The following is a 15694-nucleotide window of genomic DNA, read 5'->3' as shown; positions in this document are numbered from 1 at the left end:
GGGCCACTGCAGCTACTATTGGCTCATGAATGAGGACCACTGCAGCTACTATTGGCTCCTGAATGAGGATCACTCCAGCTACTATTGGCTCATGAATGAGGACCACTGCAGCTGCTATTGGTTCATGAATGAGGGTCACTGCAGCTACTATTGGTTCATCAGTGAGGGCCACTGCAGCTACTATTGGCTCATGAATGAGGATCACTGCAGCTACTATTGGTACATGAATGAGGGCTACTGCTGCTACTATTGGTTCATGAATGAGGGCCACTGCAGCTACTATTGGCTCATGAATGAGGGCCACTGCTGCAACTATCGGTTCATGAATGAGGGCCACTGCTGCTACTATCGGTTTATGAATGATGACCACTGCAGCTACTATTGGCTCATGAATGAGGGCCACTGCAGCTACTATTGGCTCATGAATGAGGACCACTGCAGCTACTATTGGTTCATGAATGAGGACCACTGCAGCTACTATTGGTTCATGAATGAGGGCCACTGCAGCTACTATTGATCTATGAATGATGACCGCTGCAGATACTATTGGCTCATGAATGAGGGCCACTGCAGCTACTATTGTCTCATGAATGAGGGCCACTGCAGCTACTATTGGTTCATGAATGAGGGCCACTGCAGCTAATATTGTTTCATGAATGAGGACCACTGCAGCTACTATTGGCTCATGAATGAGGGCCACTGCAGCTACTATTGGCTCATGAATGAGGGCCACTGCAGCTACTATTGGTTCATGAAGGAGGATGACTGCAGCTACTATTGGTTCATAAATGAGGGCCACTGCAGCTACTATTGGTTAATGAATGATGACCACTGCAGCTACTGTTGGTTCATGAATGAGGACCACTGCAGCTACTATTGGCTCATGAATGAGGGCCACTGCAGCTACTTTTGGCTCGTGAATGAGGGCCACTGCAGCTAATATTGTTTCATGAATGAGGACCACTGCAGCTACTATTGGCTCATGAATGAGGGCCACTGCAGCTACTATTGGCTCATGAATGAGGGCCACTGCAGATACTATTGGTTCATGAATGAGGGCCACTGGACCTACTATTGGTTCATGAATGAGGACCACTGCAGCTACTATTGGTTCATGAATGAGCATGACTGCAGCTACTATTGGTTCATGAATGAGGACCACTGAAGCTACTATTGGTTCATGAATGAGGGCCACTGCAGCTACTATTGGTTCATGAATGAGGACCACTGCAGCTACTATTGGTTCATGAAGGAGGACCACTGCAGCTACTATTGGTTCATGAATGAGGACCACTGAAGCTACTATTGATTCATGAATGAGTGCCACTGCATCTACTATTGGTTCATGAATGAGGACCACTGCAGCTACTATTGGCTCATGAATGAGGACCACTGCAGCTACTATTGGCTCATGAATGATGACCACTGCAGCTACTATTGGCTCATGAATGAGGACCACTGCAGCTACTATTGGTTCATGAATGATGACCACTGCAGCTACTATTGGCTCATGAATGAGGACCACTGCAGCTACTATTGGTTAATGAATGAGAGCCACTGCAGCTACTATTGACTCATGAATGAGGACCACTGCAGCTACTATTTGCTCATGAATGAGGGCCACTGCAGCTACTATTAGCTCATGAATGAGGGCCACTGCAGCTACTATTGGCTCATGAATGAGGGCCACTGCATCTACTATTGGCTCATGAATGAGGGCCACTGCAGCTACTATTGGTTCATGAATGAGGGCCACTGCACCTAATATTGGTTCATGAAGGAGGATGACTGCAGCTACTATTGGTTCATAAATGAGGGCCACTGCAGCTACTATTGGTTAATGAATGATGACCACTGCAGCTACTGTTGTTTCATGAATGAGGACCACTGCAGCTAATATTGTTTCATGAATGAGGACCACTGCAGCTACTATTGGCTCATGAATGAGGGCCACTGCAGCTACTATTGGCTCATGAATGAGGGCCACTGCAGATACTATTGGTTCATGAATGAGGGCCACTGGACCTACTATTGGTTCATGAATGAGGAACACTGCAGCTACTATTGGTTCATGAATGAGCATGACTGCAGCTACTATTGGTTCATGAATGAGGGCTACAGCAGCTACTATTGGTTCATGAATGAGGACCACTGCTGCTACTATTGGTTCATGAATGAGGACCACTGCAGCTACTATTGGTTCATGAATGAGGACCACTGAAGCTACTATTGATTCATGAATGAGTGCCACTGCAGCTACTATTGGTTCATGAATGAGGACCACTGCAGCTACTATTGGTTCATGAATGATGACCACTGCAGCTACTATTGGCTCATGAAAGATGACCACTGCAGCTACTATTGGCTCATGAATGAGGACCACTGCAGCTACTATTGGTTCATGAATGAGGGACACTGCAGCTACTATTGGTTCATGAATGAGGGCCACTGCAGCTACTATTGGCTCATGAATGAGGGCCACTGCAGCTACTATTGGCTCATGAATGAGGACCACTGCAGCTACTATTGGTTAATGAATGAGAGCCACTGCAGCTACTATTGACTCATGAATGAGGACCACTGCAGCTACTATTTGCTCATGAATGAGGGCCACTGCAGCTACTATTAGCTCATGAATGAGGGCCACTGCAGCTACTATTGGCTCATGAATGAGGGCCACTGCATCTACTATTGGCTCATGAATGAGGGCCACTGCAGCTACTATCGGTTCCTGAATGAGGGCCACTGCAGCTACTATTGGCTCCTGAATGAGGAACACTGCAGCTACTATTGGCTCCTGAATGAGGACCACTCCAGCCACTATTGGCTCATGAATGAGGACCACTGCAGCTACTATTGGTTCATCAGTGAGGGCCACTGCAGCTACTATTGGCTCATGAATGAGGATCACTGCAGCTACTATTGGTACATGAATGAGGGCCACTGCTGCTACTATTGGTTCATGAATGAGGGCCACTGCAGCTACTATTGGCTCATGAATGAGGGCCACTGCTGTTACTATCGGTTCATGAATGAGGGCCACTGCTGCTACTATCGGTTCATGAATGATGACCAATGCAGCTACTATTGGCTCATGAATGAGGGCCACTGCAGCTACTATTGGCTCATGAATGATGACCACTGCAGCTACTATTGGCTCATGAATGAGGACCACTGCAGCTACTATTGGTTCATGAATGAGGGCCACTGCAGCTACTATTGGTCTATGAATGATGACCACTGCAGCTACTATTGGCTCATGAATGAAGGCCACTGCAGCTACTATTGTCTCATGAATGAGGGCCACTGCAGCTACTATTGGTTCATGAATGAGGTCCACTGCAGCTAATATTGGTTCATGAATGAGGGCAACTGCAGCTACTATTGGTTAATGAATGATGACCACTGCAGCTAATATTGGTTCATGAATGAGGACCACTGCAGCTACTATTGGCTCATGAATGAGGGCCACTGCAGCTACTATTGGCTCATGAATGAGGGCCACTGCAGATACTATTGGTTCATGAATGAGGGCCACTGGACCTACTATTGGTTCATGAATGAGGATGACTGCAGCTACTATTGGTTCATAAATGAGGGCCACTGCAGCTACTATTGGTTAATGAATGATGACCACTGCAGCTACTATTGGTTCATGAGTGAGGCCACTGCAGCTACTATTGGTTCATGAATGAGGACCACTGCAGCTACTATTGGTTCATGAATGAGGACCACTGCAGCTACTATTGGTTCATGAATGAGGACCACTGCAGCTACTATTGGTTCATGAATGAGGACCACTGAAGCTACTATTGATTCATGAATGAGGGCCACTGCAGCTACTATTGGTTCATGAATGAGGACCACTGCAGCTACTATTGGTTCATGAATGAGGACCACTGCAGCTACTATTGGTTCATGAATGAGGACCACTGCAGCTACTATTGGTTCATGAATGAGGACCACTGAAGCTACTATTGGTTCATAAATGAGGGCCACTGCACCTACTATTGGTTCACGAATGAGGACCACTGCAGCTACTATTGGTTCATGAATGAGGACCACTGCAGCTACTATTGGTTCATGAATGAGGACCACTGAAGCTACTATTGATTCATGAATGAGGGCCACTGCAGCTACTATTGGTTCATGAATGAGGGCAACTGCAGCTACTATTGGTTTATGAATGAGGACCACTGAAGCTACTATTGATTCATGAATGAGGGCCACTGCAGCTACTATTGGCCCATGAATGATGACCACTGCAGCTACTATTGGTTCATGAATGAGGACCACTGAAGCTACTATTGGTTCATAAATGAGGGCCACTGCACCTACTATTGGTTCATGAATGAGGACCACTGCAGCTACTATTGGTTCATAAATGAGGGCCACTGCACCTACTATTGGTTCATGAATGAGGACCACTGAAGCTACTATTGGCTCATGAATGAGGGCCACTGCACCTACTATTGGTTCATGAATGAGGACCACTGCAGCTACTATTGGTTCATGAATGAGGACCACTGCAGCTACTATTGGTTCATGAATGAATGCCACTGCAGCTACTATTGGTTCATGAATGAGGACCACTGCAGCTACTATTGGTTCATGAATGAGGACCACTGAAGCTACTATTGGTTCATGAATGAGGACCACTGCAGCTACTATTGGTTTATGAATGAGGACCACTGAAGCTACTATTGGTTCATGAATGAGGACCACTGCAGCTACTATTGGTTCATGAATGAGGACCACTGCAGCTACTATTGGTTCATGAATGAGGACCACTGAAGCTACCATTGGTTCATAAATGAGGGCCACTGCACCTACTATTGGTTCATGAATGAGGACCACTGCAGCTACTATTGGTTCATGAATGAGGACCACTGAAGCTACTATTGATTTATGAATGAGGGCAACTGCAGCAACTATTGGTTTATGAATGAGGACCACTGAAGCTACTATTGATTCATGAATGAGGGCCACTGCAGCTACTATTGATTCATGAATGATGACCACTGCAGCTACTATTGGCTCATGAATGAGGACCACTGCAGCTACTATTGGTTCATGAATGAGGAATACTGCAGCTACTATTGGCCCATGAATGATGACCACTGCAGCTACTATTGGTTCATGAATGAGGACCACTGAAGCTACTATTGGTTCATGAATGAGGGCCACTGCAGCTACAATTGGTTCATGAATGATGTCGGCTGCAGCTACTATTGGCTCATGAATGAGGGCCACTGCAGCTACTATTGGCTCATGAATGAGGGCCACTGCAGCTACTATTGGCTCATGAATGAGGGCCACTGCAGCTACTATTGGCTCATGAATGAGGGCCACTGCAGCTACTATTGGTTAATGAATGAGGGCCACTGCAGCTACTATTGGTTTATGAATGAGGGCCACTGCAGCTACTATTGGCTCATGAATGAGGAACACTGCAGCTACTATTGGCTCATGAACGAGGGCCACTGCAGGTACTATTGGTTCATGAATGAGGGACACTCTAGCTACTATTGGTTTATGAATGATGACCGCTGCAGCTACTATTGGTCTATGAATGATGACCGCTGCAGATACTATTGGATCATGAATGAGGGACACTGCAGCTACTATTGGTCTATCAATGATGACCGCTGCAGATACTATTGGATCATGAATGAGGACCACTGCAGCTACTATTGTCTCATGAATGAGGGCCACTGCAGCTACTATTGGTTCATGAATGAGGGCCACTGCAGCTACTATTGGTTCATGAATGAGGGCCACTGCAGCTACTATTGGCTCATGAATGAGGCCACTGCAGCTACTAAAAGTTCATGAATGAGGGCCACTGCAGCTACTATTAGTTCATGAATGAGGGCCACTGCAGCTACTATTAGCTCATGAATGAGGACCACTGCAGCTACTATTGGCTCATGAATGAGGGCCACTGCAGCTACTATTGGTTCATCAGTGAGGGCCACTACAGCTACTAAAAGTTCATGAATGAGGGCCACTGCAGCTACTATTGTCTCATGAATGAGGGCCACTGCAGCTACTATTGGTTCATGAATGAGGGCCACTGCACCTACTATTGGTTCATGAATGAGGACCACTGCAGCTACTATTGGTTCATGAATGAGGGACACTGCAGCTACTATTGGTTCATGAATGAGCACCACTGCAGCTACTATTGGATCATGAATGAGGGCCACTGCAGCTACTATTGGTCTATGAATGATGACCGCTGTAGATACTATTGGATCATGAATGAGGGACACTGCAGCTACTATTGGTTCATGAATGAGGACCACTGCAGCTACTATTGGTTCATGAATGAGGGCCACTGCAGCTACTATTGGTTCATGAATGAGGACCACTGCAGCTACTATTGGTTCATGAATGAGGGACACTGCAGCTACTATTGTCTCATGAATGAGGGCCACTGCAGCTACTATTGGCTCATGAATGAGGGCCACTGCAGCTACTATTGGCTCATGAATGAGGACCACTGCAGCTACTATTGGCTCATGAATGAGGGCCACTGCAGCTACTATTGGTTCATGAATGAGGGACACTGCAGCTACTATTGTCTCATGAATGAGGGCCACTGCAGCTACTATTGGCTCATGAATGAGGGCCACTGCAGCTACTATTGGCTCATGAATGAGGACCACTGCAGCTACTATTGGCTCATGAATGAGGGCCACTGCAGCTACTATTGTTTCATGAATGATGACCACTGCAGCTGCCATTGGTTCATGAATGAGGACCACTGCAGCTATTATTGGCTCATGAATGATGACCACTGCAGCTGCTATTGGTTCATGAATGAGGAACACTGCACCTACTAGTGGCTCATGAATGAGGGCCACTGCAGCTACTATTGGCTCATGAATTAGGGCCACTGCAGCTACTATTGGCTCATGAATGAGGACCACTGCAGCTACTATTAGCTCGTGAATGAGGAACACTGCAGCTACTATTGGTCTAGGAATGAGGACCACTGCAGCTACTATTGGCTCATGAATGAGGGCCACTGCAGCTACTATTGTCTCATGAATGAGGAACACTGCAGCTACTATTGGTTCATGAATGAGGACCACTGCAGCTACTATTGTCTCATGAATGAGGAACACTGCAGCTACTATTGGTTCATGAATGAGGACCACTGCAGCTACTATTGGCTCATGAATCATGACTGCTGCAGCTACTAATGATCTATGAATGATGACCACTGCAGCTACTATTGGCTCATGAATGAGGAACACTGCAGCTACTATTGGCTCATGAATGAGGACCACTGCAGCTACTATTGGTTAATGAATGAGAGCCACTGCAGCTACTATTGACTCATGAATGAGGACCTCTGCAGCTACTATTGGTTCATGAATGAGGGCCACTGCTGCTACTATGGACTCATGAATGAGGACCACTGCAGCTACTATTTGCTCATGAATGAGGGCCACAGCAGCTACTATTGGTTCATGAATGAGGGCCACTGCAGCTACTATTGGCTCATGAATGAGGGCCACTGCATCTACTATTGGCTCATGAATGAGGGCCACTGCAGCTACTATCGGTTCCTGAATGAGGGCCACTGCAGCTACTATTGGCTCCTGAATGAGGACCACTGCAGCTACTATTGGCTCCTGAATGAGGATCACTCCAGCTACTATTGGCTCATGAATGAGGACCACTGCAGCTACTATTGGTTCATGAATGAGGGCCACTGCAGCTACTATTGGCTCATGAATGAGGATCACTGCAGCTACTATTTGTACATGAATGAGGGCCACTGCTGCTACTATTGGTTCATGAATGAGGGCCACTGCAGCTACTATTGGCTCATGAATGAGGGCCACTGCTGCTACTATCGGCTCATGAATGAGGGCCACTGCTGCTACTATCGGTTTATGAATGATGACCACTGCAGCTACTATTGGCTCATGAATGAGGGACTCTGCAGCTACTATTGGCTCATGAATGATGACCACTGCAGCTACTATTGGCTCATGAATGAGGACCACTGCAGCTACTATTGGTTCATGAATGAGGGCCACTGCAGCTACTATTGATCTATGATGAGGATCACTGCAGCTACTATTGGTCTATGAATGATGACCGCTGCAGATACTATTGGCTCATGAATGAGGGCCACTGCAGCTACTATTGTCTCATGAATGAGGGCCACTGCAGCTACTATTGTCTCATGAATGAGGACCACTGCAGCTACTATTGGTTCATGAATGAGGGCCACTGCAGCTACTATTGATCTATGATGAGGATCACTGCAGCTACTATTGGTCTATGAATGATGACCGCTGCAGATACTATTGGCTCATGAATGAGGGCCACTGCAGCTACTATTGGTTCATGAATGAGGGCCACTGCAGCTAATATTGGTTCATGAATGAGGACCACTGCAGCTACTATTGGTTCATGAATGAGGGCCACTACAGCTACTATTGGTTCATGAATGAGGGCCACTGCAGCTAATATTGGTTCATGAATGAGGACCACTGCAGCTACTATTGGTTAATGAATGATGACCACTGCAGCTACTATTGGTTCATGAATGAGGACCACTGCAGCTAATATTGTTTCATGAATGAGGACCACTGCAGCTACTATTGGCTCATGAATGAGGGCCACTGCAGCTACTATTGGCTCATGAATGAGGGCCACTGCAGATACTATTGGTTCATGAATGAGGGCCACTGGACCTACTATTGGTTCATGAATGAGGGCCACTGCAGCTACTATTGGTTCATGAATGAGGAACACTGCGGCTACTATTGGTTCATGAATGAGGATGACTGCAGCTACTATTAGTTCATGAATGAGGGCCACTGCATCTACTATTGGTTCATGAATGAGGGCCACTGCAGCTACTATTGATTCATGAATGAGGACCACTCCAGCTACTGTTGGCTCATGAATGAGGACCACTGCAGCTACTATTGGCTCATGAATGAGGATCACTGCAGCTACTATTGGTACATGAATGAGGGCCACTGCTGCTACTATTGGCTCATGAATGAGGGCCACTGCAGCTACTATTGGCTCATGAATGAGGATCACTGCAGCTACTATTGGTACATGAATGAGGGCCACTGCTGCTACTATTGGTTCATGAATGAGGGCCACTGCAGCTACTATTGGCTCATGAATGAGGGTCACTGCTGCTACTATCGGTTCATGAATGAGGGTCACTGTTGCTACTATCGGTTCATGAATGATGACGACTGCAGCTACTATTGGCTCATGAATGAGGGCCAGTGCAGCTACTATTGGCTCATGAATGATGACCACTGCAGCTACTATTGGCTCATGAATGAGGATCACTGCAGCTACTATTGGTGTATGAATGATGACCGCTGCAGATACTATTGGCTCATGAATGAGGGCCACTGCAGCTACTATTGGTTCATGAATGATGACCACTGCAGCTACTATTGGTTCATGAATGAGGACCACTGCAGCTAATATTGTTTCATGAATGAGTACCACTGCAGCTACTATTGGCTCATGAATGAGGGCCACTGCAGATACTATTGGTTCATGAATGAGGGCCACTGGACCTACTATTGGTTCATGAATGATGACCACTGCAGCTACTATTGGTTCATAAATGAGGACCACTGCAGCTACTATTGGTTCATGAGTGAGGCCACTGCAGCTACTATTGGTTCATGAATGAGGACCACTGCAGCTACTATTGGTTCATGAATGAGGACCACTGCAGCTACTATTGGTTCATGAATGAGGACCACTGAAGCTACTATTGATTCATGAATGAGTGCCACTGCAGCTACTATTGGTTCATGAATGAGGACCACTGCAGCTACTATTGGTTCATGAATGATGACCACTGCAGCTACTATTGGCTCATGAATGAGGGCCACTGCAGCTACTATTGGCTCATGAATGATGACCACTGCAGCTACTATTGGCTCATGAATGAGGACCACTGCAGCTACTATTGGTTCATAAATGAGGACCACTGCAGCTACTATTGGTTCATCAGTGAGGGCCACTGCAGCTACTACTGGTTCATGAATGAGGGCCACTGCAGCTACTATTGATTCATGAATGAGGACCACTGAAGCTGCTATTGGCTCATGAATGAGGGCCACTGCAGCTACTATTGGCTCATGAATGAGGACCACTGCAGCTACTATTGGTTAATGAATGAGAGCCACTGCAGCTACTATTGACTCATGAATGAGGACCACTGCAGCTACTATTTGCTCATGAATGAGGGCCACTGCAGCTACTATTGGCTCATGAATGAGGGCCACTGCAGCTACTATTGGCTCATGAATGAGGGCCACTGCATCTACTATTGGCTCATGAATGATGACCACTGCAGCTACTATTGGCTCATGAATGAGGGCCACTGCAGCTACTATTGGCTCATGAATGAGGGCCACTGCTGCTACTATCGGTTCATGAATGAGGGCCACTGCTGCTACTATCGGTTCATGAATGATGACCACTGCAGCTACTATTGGCTCATGAATGAGGGCCACTGCAGCTACTATTGGCTCATGAATGATGACCACTGCAGCTACTATTGGCTCATGAATGAGGACCACTGCAGCTACTATTGGTTCATGAATGAGGGCCACTGCAGCTACTATTGGTCTATGAATGATGACCACTGCAGCTACTATTGGCTCATGAATGAGGGCCACTGCAGCTACTATTGGCTCATGAATGAGGGCCACTGCTGCTACTATCGGTTCATGAATGAGGGCCACTGCTGCTACTATCGGTTCATGAATGATGACCACTGCAGCTACTATTGGCTCATGAATGAGGGCCACTGCAGCTACTATTGGCTCATGAATGATGACCACTGCAGCTACTATTGGCTCATGAATGAGGACCACTGCAGCTACTATTGGTTCATGAATGAGGGCCACTGCAGCTACTATTGGTCTATGAATGATGACCACTGCAGCTACTATTGGCTCATGAATGATGACCACTGCAGCTACTATTGGCTCATGAATGAGGAACACTGCAGCTACTATTGGCTCATGAATGAGGACCACTGCAGCTACTATTGGTTAATGAATGAGAGCCACTGCAGCTACTATTGACTCATGAATGAGGACCTCTGCAGCTACTATTGGTTCATGAATGAGGGCCACTGCTGCTACTATGGACTCATGAATGAGGACCACTGCAGCTACTATTTGCTCATGAATGAGGGCCACAGCAGCTACTATTGGTTCATGAATGAGGGCCACTGCAGCTACTATCGGTTCCTGAATGAGGGCCACTGCAGCTACTATTGGCTCATGAATGAGGGCCACTGCAGCTACTATCGGTTCCTGAATGAGGGCCACTGCAGCTACTATTGGCTCCTGAATGAGGACCACTGCAGCTACTATTGGCTCCTGAATGAGGATCACTCCAGCTACTATTGGCTCATGAATGAGGACCACTGCAGCTACTATTGGTTCATGAATGAGGGCCACTGCAGCTACTCTTGGCTCATGAATGAGGATCACTGCAGCTACTATTTGTACATGAATGAGGGCCACTGCTGCTACTATTGGTTCATGAATGAGGGCCACTGCAGCTACTATTGGCTCATGAATGAGGGCCACTGCTGCTACTATCGGTTCATGAATGAGGGCCACTGCTGCTACTATCGGTTTATGAATGATGACCACTGCAGCTACTATTGGCTCATGAATGATGACCACTGCAGCTACTATTGGCTCATGAATGAGGGCCACTGCAGCTACTATTGGTTCATGAATGAGGGCCACTGCAGCTACTATTGGTTCATGAATGAGGACCACTGCAGGTACTATTGGTTCATGAATGAGGAACACTGCAGCTACTATTGGTTCATGAATGAGGGCCACTGCAGCTACTATTGGTTTATGAATGAGGGCCACTGCAGCTACTATTGGTTCATGAATGAGGACCACTGAAGCTACTATTGATTCATGAATGATGACCACTGCAGCTACTATTGGTTCATGAATGAGGACCACTGCAGCTACTATTGGTTCATGAATGAGGACCACTGCAGCTACTATTGGCTCATGAATGAGGGCCACTGCAGCTACTATTGTTTCATGAATGAGGACCACTGCAGCTACTATTGGTTCATGAATGATGACCACTGCAGCTACTATTGGCTCATGAATGAGGGCCACTGCAGCTACTATTGGTTCATGAATGAGGACCACTGCAGCTACTATTGGTTCATGAATGATGACCACTGCAGCTACTATTGGCTCATGAATGAGGGCCACTGCAGCTACTATTGGCTCATGAATGATGACCACTGCAGCTACTATTGGCTCATGAATGAGGACCACTGCAGCTACTATTGGTTCATAAATGAGGGCCAATGCAGCTACTATTGGTTCATCAGTGAGGGCCACTGCAGCTACTACTGGTTCATGAATGAGGGCCACTGCAGCTACTATTGATTCATGAATGAGGACCACTGAAGCTGCTATTGGCTCATGAATGAGGGCCACTGCAGCTACTATTGGCTCATGAATGAGGAACACTGCAGCTACTATTGGTTAATGAATGAGAGCCACTGCAGCTACTATAGACTCATGAATGAGGACCACTGCAGCTACTATTTGCTCATGAATGAGGGCCACTGCAGCTACTATTGGCTCATGAATGAGGGCCACTGCAGCTACTATTGGCTCATGAATGAGGGCCACTGCATCTACTATTGGCTCATGAATGAGGGCCACTGCAGCTACTATCGGTTCCTGAATGAGGGCCACTGCAGCTACTATTGGCTCCTGAATGAGGACCACTGCAGCTACTATTGGCTCCTGAATGAGGACCACTCCAGCTACTATTGGCTCATGAATGAGGACCACTTCAGCTACTATTGGTTCATTTATGAGGGCCACTGCAGCTACTATTGGTTCATCAGTGAGGGCCACTGCAGCTACTATTGGCTCATGAATGAGGATCACTGCAGCTACTATTGGTACATGAATGAGGGCCACTGCTGCTACTATTGGTTCATGAATGAGGGCCACTGCAGCTACTATTGGCTCATGAATGAGGGCCACTGCAGCTACTATTGGTTCATGAATGAGGGCCACTGCTGCTACTATCGGTTCATGAATGATGACCACTGCAGCTACTATTGGCTCATGAATGAGGGCCACTGCAGCTACTATTGGCTCATGAATGAGGGCCACTGCTGCTACTATCGGTTCATGAATGAGGGCCACTGCTGCTACTATCGGTTCATGAATGATGACCACTGCAGCTACTATTGGCTCATGAATGAGGGCCACTGCAGCTACTATTGGCTCATGAATGATGACCACTGCAGCTACTATTGGCTCATGAATGAGGACCACTGCAGCTACTATTGGTTCATGAATGAGGGCCACTGCAGCTACTATTGGTCTATGAATGATGACCACTGCAGCTACTATTGGCTCATGAATGAAGGCCACTGCAGCTACTATTGTCTCATGAATGAGGATCACTGAAGCTACTATTGGTCTATGAATGATGACCACTGCAGCTACTATTGGTTCATGAATGAGGTCCACTGCAGCTAATATTGGTTCATGAATGAGGATGACTGCAGCTACTATTGGTTCATAAATGAGGGCAACTGCAGCTACTATTGGTTAATGAATGATGACCACTGCAGCTAATATTGGTTCATGAATGAGGACCACTGCAGCTACTATTGGCTCATGAATGAGGGCCACTGCAGCTACTATTGGCTCATGAATGAGGGCCACTGCAGCTACTATTGGTTAATGAATGAGAGCCACTGCAGCTACTATTGACTCATGAATGAGGACCACTGCAGCTACTATTTGCTCATGAATGAGGGCCACTGCAGCTACTATTGGCTCATGAATGAGGGCCACTGCAGCTACTATTGGCTCATGAATGAGGGCCACTGCAGCTACTATCGGTTCCTGAATGAGGGCCACTGCAGCTACTATTGGCTCCTGAATGAGGACCACTGCAGCTACTATTGGCTCCTGAATGAGGACCACTCCAGCTACTATTGGCTCATGAATGAGGACCACTGCAGCTACTATTGGTTCATGAATGAGGGCCACTGCAGCTACTATTGGCTCATGAATGAGGGCCACTGCTGCTACTATCGGTTCATGAATGAGGGCCACTGCTGCTACTATCGGTTCATGAATGATGACCACTGCAGCTACTATTGGCTCATGAATGAGGGCCACTGCAGCTACTATTGGCTCATGAATGATGACCACTGCAGCTACTATTGGCTCATGAATGAGGACCACTGCAGCTACTATTGGTTCATGAATGAGGGCCACTGCAGCTACTATTGGTCTATGAATGATGACCACTGCAGCTACTATTGGCTCATGAATGAAGGCCACTGCAGCTACTATTGTCTCATGAATGAGGGCCACTGCAGCTACTATTGGTTCATGAATGAGGTCCACTGCAGCTAATATTGGTTCATGAATGAGGATGACTGCAGCTACTATTGGTTCATAAATGAGGACCACTGCAGCTACTATTGGTTAATGAATGATGACCACTGCAGCTAATATTGTTTCATGAATGAGGACCACTGCAGCTACTATTGGCTCATGAATGAGGGCCACTGCAGCTACTATTGGCTCATGAATGAGGGCCACTGCAGATACTATTGGTTCATGAATGAGGGCCACTGGACCTACTATTGGTTCATGAATGAGGGCCACTGCAGCTAATATTGGTTCATGAATAAGGGTATAGGCAACTCCTATTGGCTCATGAATGAGGACCACTGCAGCTACTATTGGTTCATGAATGAGGATGACTGCAGCTACTATTGGTTCATAAATGAGGGCCACTGCAGCTACTATTGGTTAATGAATGATGACCACTGCAGCTACTATTGGTTCATGAGTGAGGCCACTGCAGCTACTATTGGTTCATGAATGAGGACCACTGCAGCTACTATTGGTTCATGAATGAGGACCACTGCAGCTACTATTGGTTCATGAATGAGGACCACTGCAGCTACTATTGGTTCATGAATGAGGATCACTGAAGCTACTATTGATTCATGAATGAGGGCCACTGCAGCTACTATTGGTTCATGAATGAGGACCACTGCAGCTACTATTGGTTCATGAATGAGGACCACTGCAGCTACTATTGGTTCATGAATGAGGACCACTGCAGCTACTATTGGTTCATGAATGAGGACCACTGAAGCTACTATTGGTTCATGAATGAGGGCCACTGCAGCTACTATTGGTTCATGAATGAGGACCACTGAAGCTACTATTGATTCATTAATGAGGGCCACTGCAGCTACTATTGGTTCATGAATGAGGGCAACTGCAGCTACTATTGGTTCATGAATGAGGGCAACTGCAGCTACTATTGGTTCATGAATGAGGACCACTGAAGCTACTATTGATTCATGAATGAGGGCCACTGCAGCTACTATTGGTTCATGAATGAGGGCAACTGCAGCTACTATTGGTTTATGAATGAGGACCACTGCAGCTACTATTGGTTCATGAATGAGGACCACTGCAGGTACTATTGGTTCATGAATGAGGAACACTGCAGCTACTATTGGTTCATGAATGAGGGCCACTGCAGCTACTATTGGTTCATGAATGAGGACCACTGCAGGTACTATTGGTTCATGAATGAGGAACACTGCAGCTACTATTGGTTC

This window comes from Phyllobates terribilis, unplaced genomic scaffold (assembly GCF_046119375.1).
Source record: "Phyllobates terribilis strain yellow unplaced genomic scaffold, ASM4611937v1 Scaffold_1__5_contigs__length_1240528914, whole genome shotgun sequence".
NCBI classification, from domain to species: Eukaryota; Metazoa; Chordata; class Amphibia; order Anura; family Dendrobatidae; genus Phyllobates; species Phyllobates terribilis.
The sequence above is the reverse complement of the archived record's forward strand: the minus strand, read 5'-3'. Positions refer to the sequence as shown.